This window comes from Panthera tigris, chromosome A2, assembly GCF_018350195.1.
Source record: "Panthera tigris isolate Pti1 chromosome A2, P.tigris_Pti1_mat1.1, whole genome shotgun sequence".
NCBI lineage: Eukaryota > Metazoa > Chordata > Mammalia > Carnivora > Felidae > Panthera > Panthera tigris.
The window spans coordinates 137,905,655-137,920,702 of record NC_056661.1 but is presented as its reverse complement, the minus strand read 5'-3'; the positions used below and the strand labels follow the sequence as shown (position 1 = coordinate 137,920,702).

Here is a 15,048-nt window from a genome sequence, read left to right as displayed (position 1 = left end):
ACTTCTGCTGAATCAGCCTAAATCAGCTTCTCTTATATAGTAATGTATCTTAAGTTAATATTAAACAAAGTTCCCAAACATTAGACCCCTAATAGCTGATTGATACATTCTCCAGGACAGAACAGTGATATGAGTATTGTATTTATAAATGATATAACACTTTCCTGAAGAGCGTTTGAGACTACACTGGCAATAGTGAAAGAGGATTGGTATGTTGGAGATGGAAAACAAAGACAAGCAAGTTCGATGATGCATATGAAAAGCAGAGTGAGGTAGCTGGAAAGAAAGGGAATGACAAATAAGAATGATGAGAGAGAGACTCTGACCCAATGGAATTTTATTTATATTTTGAAACAGATGAAATTAAAACTAAATATATGGGAATATATTGACATATATCTGCATATATGGGAAATTTTAATTTCACTAAATGGACATGGTTTTTAAAATATATACATTTAATTAATTTATTTACTTAGAGTGTACACACACACACACACACACACACACACAAGTACGGGAGGGACAGAGGGAGAAAGAAAGAGAGAATCTTAAGCAGGCTCCATGCCCAGCATGGAGCCCAATGCGGGGCCAATGCGGGGCTTGATCTCACGACTGTGAGATCATGACCTGAGCCAAAATCAAGAGTCAGATGCTTAACCAACTGAACCACCCAGGTGCCCCTGAAATACATACATTTTAGACTGACAAATTTCTGTAGTGGGTTTGAGAGATTGCCTACAGTTGTCTAATGCTAAAAATTGGCAATGAACAGTATATGTGAATAAATAGCGTCTTCTGCTTTTCATTTATCAAAATGCCCTAAGAGTAAAAATAAAAGATGCTGTCATACACAGTAGAGTTCTGAGCTTAGCTAAACACTGGATAATAATTGTACTTTTACATTTTATTAAAATATGATTAGGATACAAAGATAATGAGATTGTTAAAAGGAAAGTTCATAAGGTCAAACCACACTGTGTCATTTCTGTACTTACTGTTTTTACTATGTGTTATATTTAAATGCCCGCCCCACAGACTCAGCCATTTTGGGAGAAATTTTCTGTTTGTTCACTTGAAATGTTTTCTTTTTCTGGTTCATAGACCAGTATTTTAATGGCATCCATAGAAATAAAATAGCAGTGTTAAAAAGTCCTATATTAGGTGGTTTCCTAGGGAAATGGCTATGTGCTTGGGTGAGTCTGGCACCCCGCCCTGGGTGTCAGCAGCACTCAGGTTGTGTCAGAGACGCTGGGAGAAGATGTGTTCCGGACTACGAAGGATGACTTGGCTTCCATTACTCTGCAGTTCAAACCTGGAGACTGTCAACAGAGATGGCCCAGCTATCCTTGCTTGCACGAATGAAGTAGAGGAACAGAAGTCAATTTCTAAACGAGCCAAGAATCGGAGCCTGCATAATTTCATATCATAAGTTCAGAAACTTGAGTTATACACAGAGATGAGCCAGTGGCTAGTATCAGCTATAGGGCAGGTGCAACATGTCTGTCTTGGCAATGGCTAGAAACAGCCAACCCCCAAAGAGTCTTTATGGCTCTGGGCCCCTGAAAGGCAGAAGGACACAGGCTCTTGGGAAGGAAATAATACAGAAAAGAAACGGAAGTGAGATTTGCTTTTGTGCCCATGGTACTGATGTAACATGAACCATAAAAGAGAAGGGAACTGTGATTATCAAAAACAGTGATGTGAAACTAGAAATAGACTCTGTTTTTTTTTTCTGGTTGTTTTTGTATTGCTCTCCACAGTTCTCTGAAAATCACAAAACTCAGAGAAAGACAGGCAAGTTGTAATGCTTTTAATGTCCTTTACCACTTGGGATGGATAAGTCAGAAAAAGATTTACAAGACAAATGTAGCTGCATAAACTAAGCCTTTCTTCTCCCAAAATAACCAGGAGAACTGATGACAAAAGTAAAAATTCTATTTGTAGTGAAATTTGAAGACAAACTACAAGATACTTTGAAGAGTATCTAAGGCTTCCAGTGGAATGCAGGAAATTAGCAGATAGATAAGGAAAAGCTGAGGAGAAAACCTAGCAGCTGAAGATTTCAGAAAGCCCCTCAAAGAATGCATTTCCTAAAGAAATTGGACATGCTTTTATACATGTCATGTATAAAAACTATGCTGTGTACTGGAATAGCAGGTGAGAGAAATGGGGTGAGAGCTTCGTGCCGAATGTCCCTCAGGAACAAGTTCCATTCAGAGAAGCTGAGGAGATGTGTTACATGAAAATCACATTTTCAGAAAGAAGTTTGTCTTTGTGGCAGCTTAGAAGAAAGCCCTTAGGTTTTGAAATATAAGTATACTACAATTCTGTTCCACCCCAGCAGGTAAGAATTTCTGGAAATAGCTGCCCAGCTCGTCAAAAGACAAGTAATAATAACAGTTTGTAAAGAACTAGTGCAACTCATTTAAAGGCAAATATAAAAAATGATTAGCATGTTATTCATATAAAGATGCTAAAAGGGAAAAAGAAAGGAAAATGTCAGAAAATGTAAAAACAAATGGATGCTCCCTCCCCAAAAAAAAATCCCAAACAAAAAAAAGTTGATGTGGAACCTATTAAAAGGTGGACCAAAAATTTTCCCTGAATTAAAATAAAACAACAAACAACATTTAGTGAAGAAGTTGTTTCTAGAACAGAAATGCAGATCTCAGGGAAAAGATGGCAAAAGAGCAGAAGAGATGACAGTGTGCTCAGTGAACTTATGTTAAATAAGAAAAAAAATCAGCGAATAAATAAAAAGGATATTAGAAGGAATAATCAAATAAACACTGTAGAAAATGTCAGAAACAGAGAATAGAAATGAGAAAAGTAAAGAAAATGAGATAAAACTAATGATAAAGTTAAATAGAAAATAATTAAGTAAAAAAAAGACAAAGATGATGCAACATACAGATAATTGGAGTTCCTGAAGAAAAACCAAGATAAAATCACAAAACAAATATTTAGAGATATAATTCAAGAAAACTTTTTGAAATTATTTTAAAGAACGACTTACACATCTGTATTGAAAGGACATATCACCTTCTAGGGGAAAGTAATCTTAAAAAAGTCAATACTGAAATATAATCTAGGAAATATACCTGATTACAAAGATAAAGAGCTTTCTGCATAGTCAGGCAAACTGATGTCACTTAAAAGGTGGCAAAAATTAGTCTCTCTCAGCCTCCACTAGTGTGTACTATCAGAAGACAATGATCTAATCAAGCCTCTAAAGAAAAAAAAACGTGAGTCAAAGATTCTTCATATGGCCAAACTGACTTCCAGGTATAAAGCCCACAGAGAAGTAGTTTGCAACGTGCAAGAAACCAGAGATTTTTATTCCCATGATCCCTCCTTAAGGAAACTACAGGAGGATAAATTTAGGCACTGTGAGATAAGGCACATTGAATATACTTAACAATAGAACTAAGGGTTTATGGTGAGACATCAGAATATAAGTATTATATGTGCTATAAATTAGAAATATCACTGACAAAAATTGGAAGGGTAAAGAAGGAAGTAGACACGAAATTTACTGATTGCCTCATTCCTAATCACTGGATGACAAAGTAATAGAATTATAGGCATATCATAATGTGATATGCATTACATGAAAGTGAAAAATAATATTACTGACTAATATAAAGTTGTGCAAGGGAGAGGGAAGATGAATAGGAAGGAAAAAATTTGCAACTTTATTATTTTTTTCTTACTGGGGAACTAATGAAACACACACACACACACACACACACACACACACACACACACACACCATGAAAGAAAACAAGCCACATATTGAAAGATAAAATGATGATGATGATGATGATGATGATGATAATTATGATTGCAGAAAATATAATTCAAAGTAACATAATAAATGTAAGGCTAAACATATCTGTGTTTTGGACAACTGGATTCACTTATTAAGGAAAGTAATTTCAGATTAGATCACAAAACAAAGCCCAATTCTATTCTGAATAGGGCTTAAGTAGACAAAAGTATGTGTGCACTGAACTACTCTAAAGATACCAGTAGTCTATGCGAATGAAATCCAAGATTGTGTGGTATACAGCCATCATTAATGTAGATGAAGTACATGGTTCTAATACACAGAACACACAGAAAAAGCTGAAAATAAAAGGATGGGCAAAGCTGTATTACACAAATGCAGACAAAAAAAGCAAAGGTCATGATCTTAATGTCAGACCAAGTTGAATTCATGACAAAAAGCATTAAACAAGTGAAGAAAGATGTGTTATGATGCTAAAGTATGCAGTTAAAAATGAAAAGACACATTATAATGCTCGAGCATGCAGTTCAAAATGAAAATAAAATATTGATGAATATCTACCAACCAGACAACAGGGCATCATCATTTCATCATTCGTGAAAACAAGGATAAATAGAAACATACTAGTAATAGGAGAAAAATTTACTACTGCTTTTCCATGACAGATCAATTAGACAAGCAAAAAGCTGGTGTATGTGTCTGTATATGTGTGTATATGTGCGTGTGTAATAAATAATACAACTATGTAAATTTTGTGATTTATCAATTTATAATTTACAAATTATTTTTAACAGTCCAAAATTAGTATATATATATATATATATATATATATATATATATATATGCTAAATGATATAATTAATAGATAAATATCAAATACTGTATCTTTAAAATCGATACTATTCCCTTTTCTCAAATGCCTAAGGAATATTCACCATGAATAAAATAGCAGTAGTTTCCTAAAAGTAGCAATTAAAATCCTAGGGCACTAAAACTAGATCCTAATATCAAAATCAAAAATCCCTACCTACAAATGGTTCTTGAACATATAATAAAATATTTTTCATTCGTAAGTATGTAATTGAAAACTATATTAGGATATCCTATTTTAGCTATAAGATTTGCAAAATAAAATTTCAAAATTTGATAACACAGAATTGGTGAAAATGTAGAAAACAGGTATTTTCCCGCATTAAGAGATGGCAAATTGGCACGGTATCCATGAGTAGTTAGCACTTCGACAGTATATAACAATATTGTAATGGTTTAAGAAAAACAAACAAGTCCAGCAAATTCACTTCCAGGAATTTACCTAAGAGGTTTACTTGCATTTATATAAATGAAATATGTGCAAAGATATATATGTGAAACAGAGCAGCTCTGTTTGTGACAGCAAACATTATATAACAACCTAATTTTCCTCTATACAGAACAAGTTAAATAAACTGTACTGCATCCCTAATGGAATATTGTCCAAATCTTAAAAACTAATAAGGAAACCCATGTATTGATGGGAAAAGTCTTCAAGATGCATTTAACAGGGAAGAAATCCTTAACAGTATAGTACATGACCATCATGTCAAAATATGTGTATGTTTTCCTTACTTAAAGAAAAATACCTCAAAAAAAAAGATGAAGAAATAAGTAGAGCAGTTACTCAAAAGAAAAGATGGGAACAGTGCAGATGGTGAATGCGGAAGGGAAGAAGACTTTGCACTGCTTACTTTTTTAAACCTTTCGATACTTGTTCCATGCTTATTAAACAGTAACAGCTTATTAAAGAAACAATTTTTAAACTAAAATAAATATTCTCAGTCTGACTGTTGCAAAGGTGAACTTTCTGAAATGTAATCCAGTTTTGTTACACATTTATAAACTGGAGGGGTGCATGCAGCATACATTTACCTCTTCATGTGCATTCCCTGGCCTTCTGCAATCTAGGTTCCAGTGAAATTGCTCTCTCAAAACTCACTGACGGCCCCAATCCAAAAACCACTTTCCAATCCCACTCTTCGTTGAATTTCCTGCAGTGTTTGATGCGTCCACCTCCTTCATTACTGAAACACAGCATCTTTGTTTACACTTTGCCATCTTCTAGAGTCCTCATTCTCAATGTCCTAATGTTCAGGTTTTCCTTCACAGAATTCACTCTCCCTGGGTCCTGGGAACAGTGGAATAAGAAAGATTTTTTTTTTTTTTCAGTTTGTTTTTCCTGGTTGAATGCCCTACTACTCTCAACACTGACTGGAGTCTGTAATAGTAATTGCCTCGGGCTTTTAATGATCAAATAACCTCTTGCCAAAAACTACAGATTATCTTTGGTTGAAAAGGCAGAACATGGGGGCGCCTGGGTGGCTCAGTCGGTTAAGCGTCCAACTTCGGCTCAGGTCATGATCTCGCGGTTTATGAATTCGAGTTCCCCATTGGGCTCTGTGCTGACAGCTCAGAGCCTAGAGCCTGCTTCAGATTCTGTGTCTCCCTCTTTCTCTGTTCCTACCCTGCTCGTGCTCTGTCTCTCTTTCTCTTAAGAATAAACATTTTTTTAAAGGTTTTTTTTTTAAAGAAAAAACAGAAAAGGCAGAACATGGTTGGGAGTTCCATTATTTCATTTCCTTATACTTACTATTCTCTGTTTGCAAGTTGGCACATATAACATTTGGAAAGAATAGAGTTGGGGCTGAGGCTTGGGAAGCAGCAAGGGTGCAGCCTGTGGAACCAGATTACCTGGCTTCAAATTCCAGCTTCATTAGTATGTAATCTTGCGTAAGTGAATCAGACTTTACTCCACCTGTACACATCTCATTTGCTCTTCTTGGAAAGGGAGGTGTCATAACTGTATCCAATTCATTGGGCTGTTGTGTAGTATTTCTCAGGTAATAGATATAAATTTCGAACTATTCCTGGCATCCAAGTTCTCACATTTATTGTTAATGTTCTACAAAGAATATTCTAGAATACTGAATCCAGAGTCAAAAACCTAAATCCCAGTCCATCTCTGCTACTAATTGGATCTGTGTTTTGGATAAATTCTATTTTACCATCTGTAAAATTGGAGGCTGAAATATAATCTCTAAAAATTTTTTGTGTTTCTATAAATACCAGCTGTTTTGAAGAACAATGTCTTAAGCGTGTTTACTTCAAAGTCCAATAGCCAAAGTCCTGTTTTGTGTATAAATTGGCAAGCTATTCTAAAGGTCAGAATTAATAGCTTCACAGTATGAACAACATACAGGCTTGTTCTATGAAGACATTTAGTATTTGACTTATTTTTGACACAGTAGTCACAGCAGGACGGTAAAATAATCCTGTTCTTATTTTTATTATTATAATTATTTTTGAGAGAGAGAGCTAGCGGGAAAGGTGCAAGGGGCAGCAGTGGGGGGTGGGGGTGGGGGTGGGGGATGGGGATAGAAGATCCAAAGCAAGCTCTGTGCTGACAGCAGAGAGCTCAGTGCAGGGCTCAAACTCACAAACTGTGAGATCATGACCTAAGCTGAAGTCAGAGCTCAACTGACTGAGCCACCCAGACACCCCAAAGAATCCTATTCTTAAGAGATAAAGTGACAGGGTGCGTGGATGGCTTGGTTGGTTGAGTGACTGACTCTTGATTTCAGCTCAGGTCATGATCTCATGATCTCCCGGTTTATGGAGTCGAGCCCTGCATGGGGCCCTGTGCTGACAGCGTGGAGCCTGCTTGGGATTCTCTCTGTTCCTTTCTCTCTGCCCCTCCCATACCCGCACACATACACATGCATCCTCTCTCAGTCTCTCTGGCTCAAAAGAAATAAACTTTTAAAAAACAGATAAAGGGGCTCTGTTGTTAAATATTTATCTAATAAACAGTCTCTTTGAAATTTCTAATACTGGGGAATTAAATCAAAATTGCATAGCTTAGAAATATGACAATCAACGGAAAAGCACTTACATTGGGGGGTGCCCGAGTGGTTCAGTCGGTTCAGCATCGGACTCTTGATTTGGGCTCAGTCACGATCCCAGGGTTACGGGATTGAGCCCCTGTTGGGCTCCGTGCTGACCATGGAGTCTGCTTAAGATTCTCTCTCTCTCTCTCTCTCTCTCTCTCTCTCTCTCTCTCTCTCTCTCTCCCTCTCTCTCCCTCCCCCTGTGCCCTCTCCCCTGCTCGCTTTCTCTCTCTCTCTAATAAGAAAATAAATAAGAAAAGCACTTACATTAGAAAAGAGGTATTTATTTTGACATCAATAAGTTGTAATTTGACAACTAGACTTAGATTATCTCACCATTATTTTTGAAAACAGGTTATTCCTGAATTCCACATTCTTCCAGTCTTCCTTGGTTACAACCTTAAAGCTTTATCTTTAACAATTTATTCTTTTTGCCCAATGTAGCCCTGAGCCGTGGCCTCTGTTTTGTTTCACACTTCATTGCCACCGGCTCCAAATCTTTTTCACATCTTGATCTGGCAGCAACAGATTGACTGACTTCAGCTTTTCTGTTTTCAAGCTATCAGGCAGTCTTCTGCCAAATATCTCCTTCTGTAAAGCACTTTCTCCTAATATTTCTATCTCATGAAATCACATTGGTTCATGTCACCCTGTTAGTCAAGTCTAAATTTCTCTGCCAGACTTTCAAAGCTCTTCAGACTTAGGCCTTCTTAGCTGATCTAACTAGCCTCTTTCCTTATCACTCTTCTCCCCCTCCTCCCAATCCCCTCTCACCATATATTTCAGTGTCCCCATAGTGTCTGTACACAGCCTCTCTTTCCTGATTTTACACAAGAATCACCTCCTCTTCCTGAATAGCTCTTTCTTATCTTCTCTACCCACTCAACCCACTCATCCATTCATTCTCTCCACCCTTTATGACATGTGAACTCATAGTTCTGCATATTTACATATTACCAATATTTACAAATATAGTTACATACATTTTGAAGCTTTACATATTGATACCTTTCTATGCACTTACTATCAATAACATAGTTTCATGACTCTCAGATTATTTCAGTTTCATGCATTGTAATAAATTTAAATGGGCATCATCATGTAGCAAATCTAATGACTTAATTTAAAAATCATTTCTGCTATTGATCAGCTGTGTTTCCTTTGGCAAATCATTCTCTGAGTCTCACAAAGTTGTTTTAAATGTTAAACGAATAAGGTAGAAAGTAGTTTTGTAAGCTCTAAATGCAATGCCAGTATTATTGTTGTTAATATGTCATTTCTGTATAGAGAAACACATCCTTTACAGGGTTAGATAAAGGAGAGGCCTATTAGAAGGTATCAAATAAGTATGTGGAATATGCCTCAAGAAGCCACACAGCAAAGTTTACATTAAAAAAAAGAAGAAAGAAATTAGAATTCAGTGTAAAGCCATTGGAATTAAAATAGTTCAGTCCTAAGTATTGAATTGGAAGGCAACTCTCATGCTACGGAATTCTCACATAAAAATGATGAGACATCATTTATTCAAGTGCTTCCCAAAGAAACATTAGTATCAACTGACTGCACCCATGGCAAGTTATAGGAGACCCTCCCTAATTGTACTGAATTGTCACTGATGAAAGATCTATTTCTATGAAAGGGAGAACCCAATTAGGACCCTTTTGCAGAATAATTCAGAGTCTATATATTTTTCCCTGTGACCGTTCTGTGTGGTATCCACAGACAACCACAATGAAAGTCCTGGGGACTTGACCTACTGGGAAAGGAAGTTGAATGGGAAATACTTTAAAATCAGGAAATGTTAATGAGCTGAGAACATGTGTCATATTCTAGCTGAGATGAACATTATATGAAAATAATTAAAATGGCAAATTACAATTTGGTTGCCAAACTATTATACAAAAATCTAAGATTATAGGACCGAAATGCAGAATATGAGGTACTTTAAAAGACTATTTACTTGTTGAAGTGTCTTTTTAAAGAAATGGATAAATTCTAAGGATTCTTGAATATTTTCCTCTAAATTTTCCACATTGTATATCTATATAAAGCTAACACTTTTGGTAAGTATGCTGGAGATAGCTAACTATCCATCAAAACTGGTGCTTCCCATAGTTTGAGTTGTGGGAAAACAGTTGCCCAGACAAAAATTACATTCCTAAGCTTCCCTTCCATTTAAGTAGGGCTGTGTGACCAATTCTTCCTAATGGACTGTGAACAGAAGTGATCAATTTCTGGCCAAGATTTTGATGAGGTTGGTATGTCTTCTCTTGTCCCACCTGTTAAGAGACACTAAGGGAATGGTGCAGGTGCCAGATGGAAGGATCCACATACCTAAATCTCAAGATGAACAAAAACCACCTAATTGCCAACTAGGAGCCCTGGAATTGGCCTGGAATGTGAGTGAAAAATAAATCTGTATTGTGGTAAATCTCTGAAATCTGGGGTTAACAGATAAACATAATGTAAACTAACAAATTAAACATAAGTACGCAGTGAATAGCCTAAGAAAGTAGGTCAACAGTAATATATTGGGAATCAGTGTAGCAAGATTTCTAAATATGTCTCAACCACTGGTAAGAGATTCCTTTAATACATTTATGGAAATTGCCCCAAACACAAACACTCTGAAAAGGAAGTATAGGTAATATTTCATTGCTATCTTTGCTATATCTGTTCCCCTTCCTGATAACGGTTCCTTATCTTCTTCTCCACCCATCCACCCCTTCATCCAAATTCTAAGCACTCTTTATTCTTCACATTAAGTTTTACCGTCTGAGTGAAGCCCTGCACATCTGCTGATATTCTGGTCTCTCTTTGTTTGCTAAGCATTATCAAAAGTTTCATGCCTTTCTAATTATTTCAGGCTCATGCAGGGTAGAGGTTTTAGTGAAGTTACACATTTTTCTAACAGAAATTAAGGGAAAATGTGTTAAACCACTGAAAAGTAAAGTACACAAAGTGTAGATTAAAAAAAAAATCACAAGTGCTTTAAATTTTTCATAGAATCTCATTATTGAACCATTAGTTTTTTAATAAAATGAGGGGAAATTTCCTTATTTTGGTCCACTTTGGAAGATTTATTTGGAATTATTTTTGGCGCACGGCTAATTATTTTGAGAAACTATCCTATTCCATTCATTAATGTTTAGAAAGCCAGTTAGCAAAATATAATAAAAAGAGAGTGCAATGAGGCAAAGAGGGAGGAAAGGGGGGAAGGAGGAAGGAAGGGAAAAGTGAGAGAAGGAAGGGAGAAAGAAAGCGATAGAGAAAAGAAAGGAGGGAGGGAGGAAGAAAAAAGAGAAATTAGTTATTTAAAAAATCTAAATTCAGAGTTGCTTTATTTTTTCAGTAGTATGAGATAGATTACTTAACCAAATTGTTATTTAATTCAGTAAAACTGGCTTAAAGAAAGATGAGGGCATACCTTAAGGACATGTCTTAATTACAACCCCTGGATATCCTGGCCATTGAAGATAGTAGCTTTTTTTGCTAAATCAACCACGATTAGTGCTACATTTCCTTACCAGGGAGAAGTTTGTCGCAGTTCAGCCAAACAAAAAAAGTGGAGAGCAAAGAACTAAGCAATGAAAAATAAAGGAGCCAAATACTTGAGTAGGTATCATTGCAATTGGAACTCTGACCCCTCAAAATTAGTGTTCGGTATGTATAATGTCCATAGTAGAATTGGGGTTGTGGTGATCTGAGGTTGCTGAAAGAGGAACCAGAGTGTTAGAAACTCAGAAATGTTCTACTTAAACCTTAAGTCCCAGTGAGTGCTAAGAGTGAGCTTGATGACTTCAAAGAAGCTATCAATGAGAAAATAGGCAAGCAACCTCCAGCAAGGAGGGCTTTGAATAGGGAGGTCAGAATTGCACCTTTTAAAATTTGGGCCCTTAGATAACTTGAGTGTTAGAGTGGATCCCGAAAGATAGATACCAAATTTACCAGGAAATATTTTTTTTTTGTAAATGACAACGATTATTTTCAAAATTATGGGTTATAGTAGATATATATTGTGTACTTTCTCAACCCAGATAATTCATTTAATTAACAAGAATAGTGCACATTGATTTAATGTAATTCAATATCATTCTAATGTTATTAGGTATAGCCAAAAATACTTTACTTACTCAAATATAGGAGATGGAATTGGAATTCTTAAGTTATTTTGTCACAAGCTTCTAGGCTTTGAATGTAAATTGTTAATATTAACAGTATAAAGAAATATTTTTGAAGTTGATGTAACACACTTCACATTTACTTCTGATGTAAAAGGTAAAGACTTTTGAGAAAAACCATGCTTATTTCACCCAAGAACAAGCCTCTTGTAACACTATATGTGTGTGTGTGTGTGTGTGTGTATGTGTGTGTATATATATATGTATACATATATACATATATATATGTATATATATGTATATATACGTATATATATGTGTGTGTGTGTGTATATATATATATATATATATATATATATATATATATCTCATACCTACTTGCCCCAATCTCCAGCTAAAAGACTTCCATGTGTGCCAGATAGTGGTCACCCTATTTTGATTAATATTTGTAAGCATGACATTTCAATGCAGTTGAAAACATAAATTAGAAATATGACCAATAGTGAAATACAAATTTAGCAGAGGCTTGAAAAGATTGACATTTGACTAGCTGTACTTTCAATGTATAAGAATGATAATAAAGCCTGTATAAGGCTTTGTGGTTTGTAAAATATATTCTCATATTGTGTTCTTTTCTACGTGATTGTGGGAAATGTACTCCTATCCCACTCTGTTTTACCCACTAATGCGTCAGCTTTTGAGGAGTGGCCCTTTTCAAAATTAATCATCGTAACTCTGAATGTTACCCAGGGGATCTGCTCTTCTTCTGACCTTTCTTAACAGTTTACAAATAATCTACACCATTTACAGTTATCTCTCTGCCATGTTACTTTTACTATTTTCTTTATTTACTTATTTATTTATTTGAGAAAAAGAAAGAGTGAGAGCAGAGGAGAGGAGCAGAGGGAGAGCAAGAGAAAATCTTAAGCAGGCTCCATGCTTCGCACCCAACGCAGGGTTCAATCCCATGACTCTGGGATCATGACCTGAGCCGGATGCTCAACCAACCGAGCCAGCCAGGCTCATCCAGGCGGCCTATCCCGCAGATGTAGTTATAGCATCTGCCTCAGCTGACCCACAGCTATTGTTTGGGATCCTGCCATTCACTTGCTGCACACATTAGCTGGGCAAGGCATAGGAAGCCTTGCTGGTTGTGGTAAAGTACTCCGTTGGTAGCGATAATCTCTGGCTTCCGAGCTAATTTTAACTATGGCTGAGCAAGAATGAAATTATGTTGGTAGTGTAATACGCAATGGGAGACATGAATCTGGTGGGACGCTATTCTGCTCAAAATACCTTTCAACATTTCAAAAAACGTTTTAAAGTTTCCTCGGAAGCACACTAGGAGGTTGAAATCTGGATTTAAGACACGTGTAGAACACACGTTATGAAACATTTAGAGCCAGTGCTTAGGGAAGAATTGACTCAAGGTAAATTAACATTTTTTTAAAGAAACACTTAAAGGAGGAAAGTATAAATGATGTATCTGCTAATAAGGCAGTGAGGGAAACATGTTCACTTAGTAGGGACTGGATAATCAGGGACACAAGCTTGTGGGTTTTCTTTATTTCTCTTTGCGATCTGTGTAGGAGAGATCAAGGCTGTGCAAACAACTTAAAAGAAATTATATTTCTTAGATATCTAATTAAGACTGGAGAGTGGATAGTCAGTATATTCTAACTAATTAGTCTGAATTGGAGCAGGCTAAAAGTGATAAACTGAGAGCTGGCCAGGAAGCTCTGAGTTTCCAACACAAATTCTAGAAATGTTGAACGTGTCAGAGGAGCTTGTAAAACTACAGATTCCTAAGCCCTACCCCAGACCCTGATGCAGAAAGTTTGGGGTAAAAACCTTGAATCTGAAAATTTGATTTGGATACAGATGCTCCATGGAACACACTTTTAAAAAACACTGCTAAATAGTATGGCACTTTTATCATTTCCTGTTAAAACAAGAAAGGGAGCTGGTTTGGAGAATAAAATGAATGAAAATTATCATGAAATGTGAAATGTAGCATTGCTTTATTTGCCAGAATCGCCAAAGTTCTACAAGCAAAGCAGCTGTGCTTTGAGTATTTATAAGCAGATTTTTGCATATGTTGTACAGCACATATATTCCCGTTTCTTTAATAGCCAACTTGAGTGTTGGAATCATTGAGACAATTTCTGTATGTACATATATGACATGTGCATGCCTATAGTGTTGAGTGTGGCCTCTGATGACAGACCTTCTGGGTTCAGGTCCTGGCTCCATCATGTAATGGATGTGTGAATTTGGGCAAGTTTCTTAACTTCATTGTATCTCAGATGTGTTCTCTGTAAAATGAGAATGATGATAATATTTACATCATGGAGATTATTGAACAGTGAATTATATAATACATATAAAACTCCTAGAAAAGTTTCTGAAATATCAGAAGCCCTCAACCACTTACTTATTTTAGTCATTGCCTAATCGAGATCTGCTGAAATAAATTGAACTGATGGTTTACAATGACAGATTTGGGGTGAAGTAAGGCAGTTACTACTCAGCCTAAAATGTGAACCTGTAAGGAGAGTGAAGGAGACAGAATAATATTAAGATTAGAATGAAGGCTGTACTCTGATCCTAAGTGTCATCTGTCTCCCAAGTTGTTTATTGGTTTATTTTCTCTTAGAGTTAAGTTTTTTTATTTTTATTTCTTAAATTTTTTAAACTTAAAAAAAAATTATTTTGGGAGAGAGAAAGCACAAGCAGGGGAGGAGCAGAGAGGGAGAGAGGGAAAGAGAGAATCCCAAGCAGGCTCTGTGCCGTCAGCACAACACAAGGCTCGATCCCATGAACTGTGAGCTCATGACCTGAGTCAAAATCAAGAGTTGGATGGTTAATCCACTGAGCCACCCAGGCAATCCCTAGGGTTAGGGTTTTGTTTTGTTTTGTTTTGTTTTTTATTCTTAATTATTTTTTTTTAATTTTTTTTTTTAACGTTTATTTATTTTTGAGACAGAGACAGAGCATGAACGGGGGAGGGTCACTGAGAGAGGGAGACACAGAATCTGAAACAGGCTCCAGGCTCTGAGCTGTCAGCTCAGAGCCCGACGCGGGACTTGAACCCACGGACCGTGAGATCGTGACCTGAGCCGAAGTTGGACGCTTAACCGACCGAGCCACCCAGGCGCCCCCTTAATTATTTATTTTTAAGGGAAAAAAGAATTGACTAGAAATCATTCAGAGA

General features: G+C 36.4%; 1 long non-coding RNA gene across 2 annotated transcripts in view; it reads left to right on the top strand.

Annotated features, from left to right (window-relative positions):
* The window catches only part of LOC122234457, a 264,574-nt gene that overhangs the window by 128,386 nt on the left and 121,140 nt on the right, over positions 1–15,048 (top strand). For both annotated transcript variants that reach the window (XR_006212245.1, XR_006212247.1), the window contains exon 5: positions 10,001–10,112. This is a non-coding gene — a long non-coding RNA (uncharacterized LOC122234457). The remainder of the gene's footprint in view (positions 1–10,000; positions 10,113–15,048) is intronic.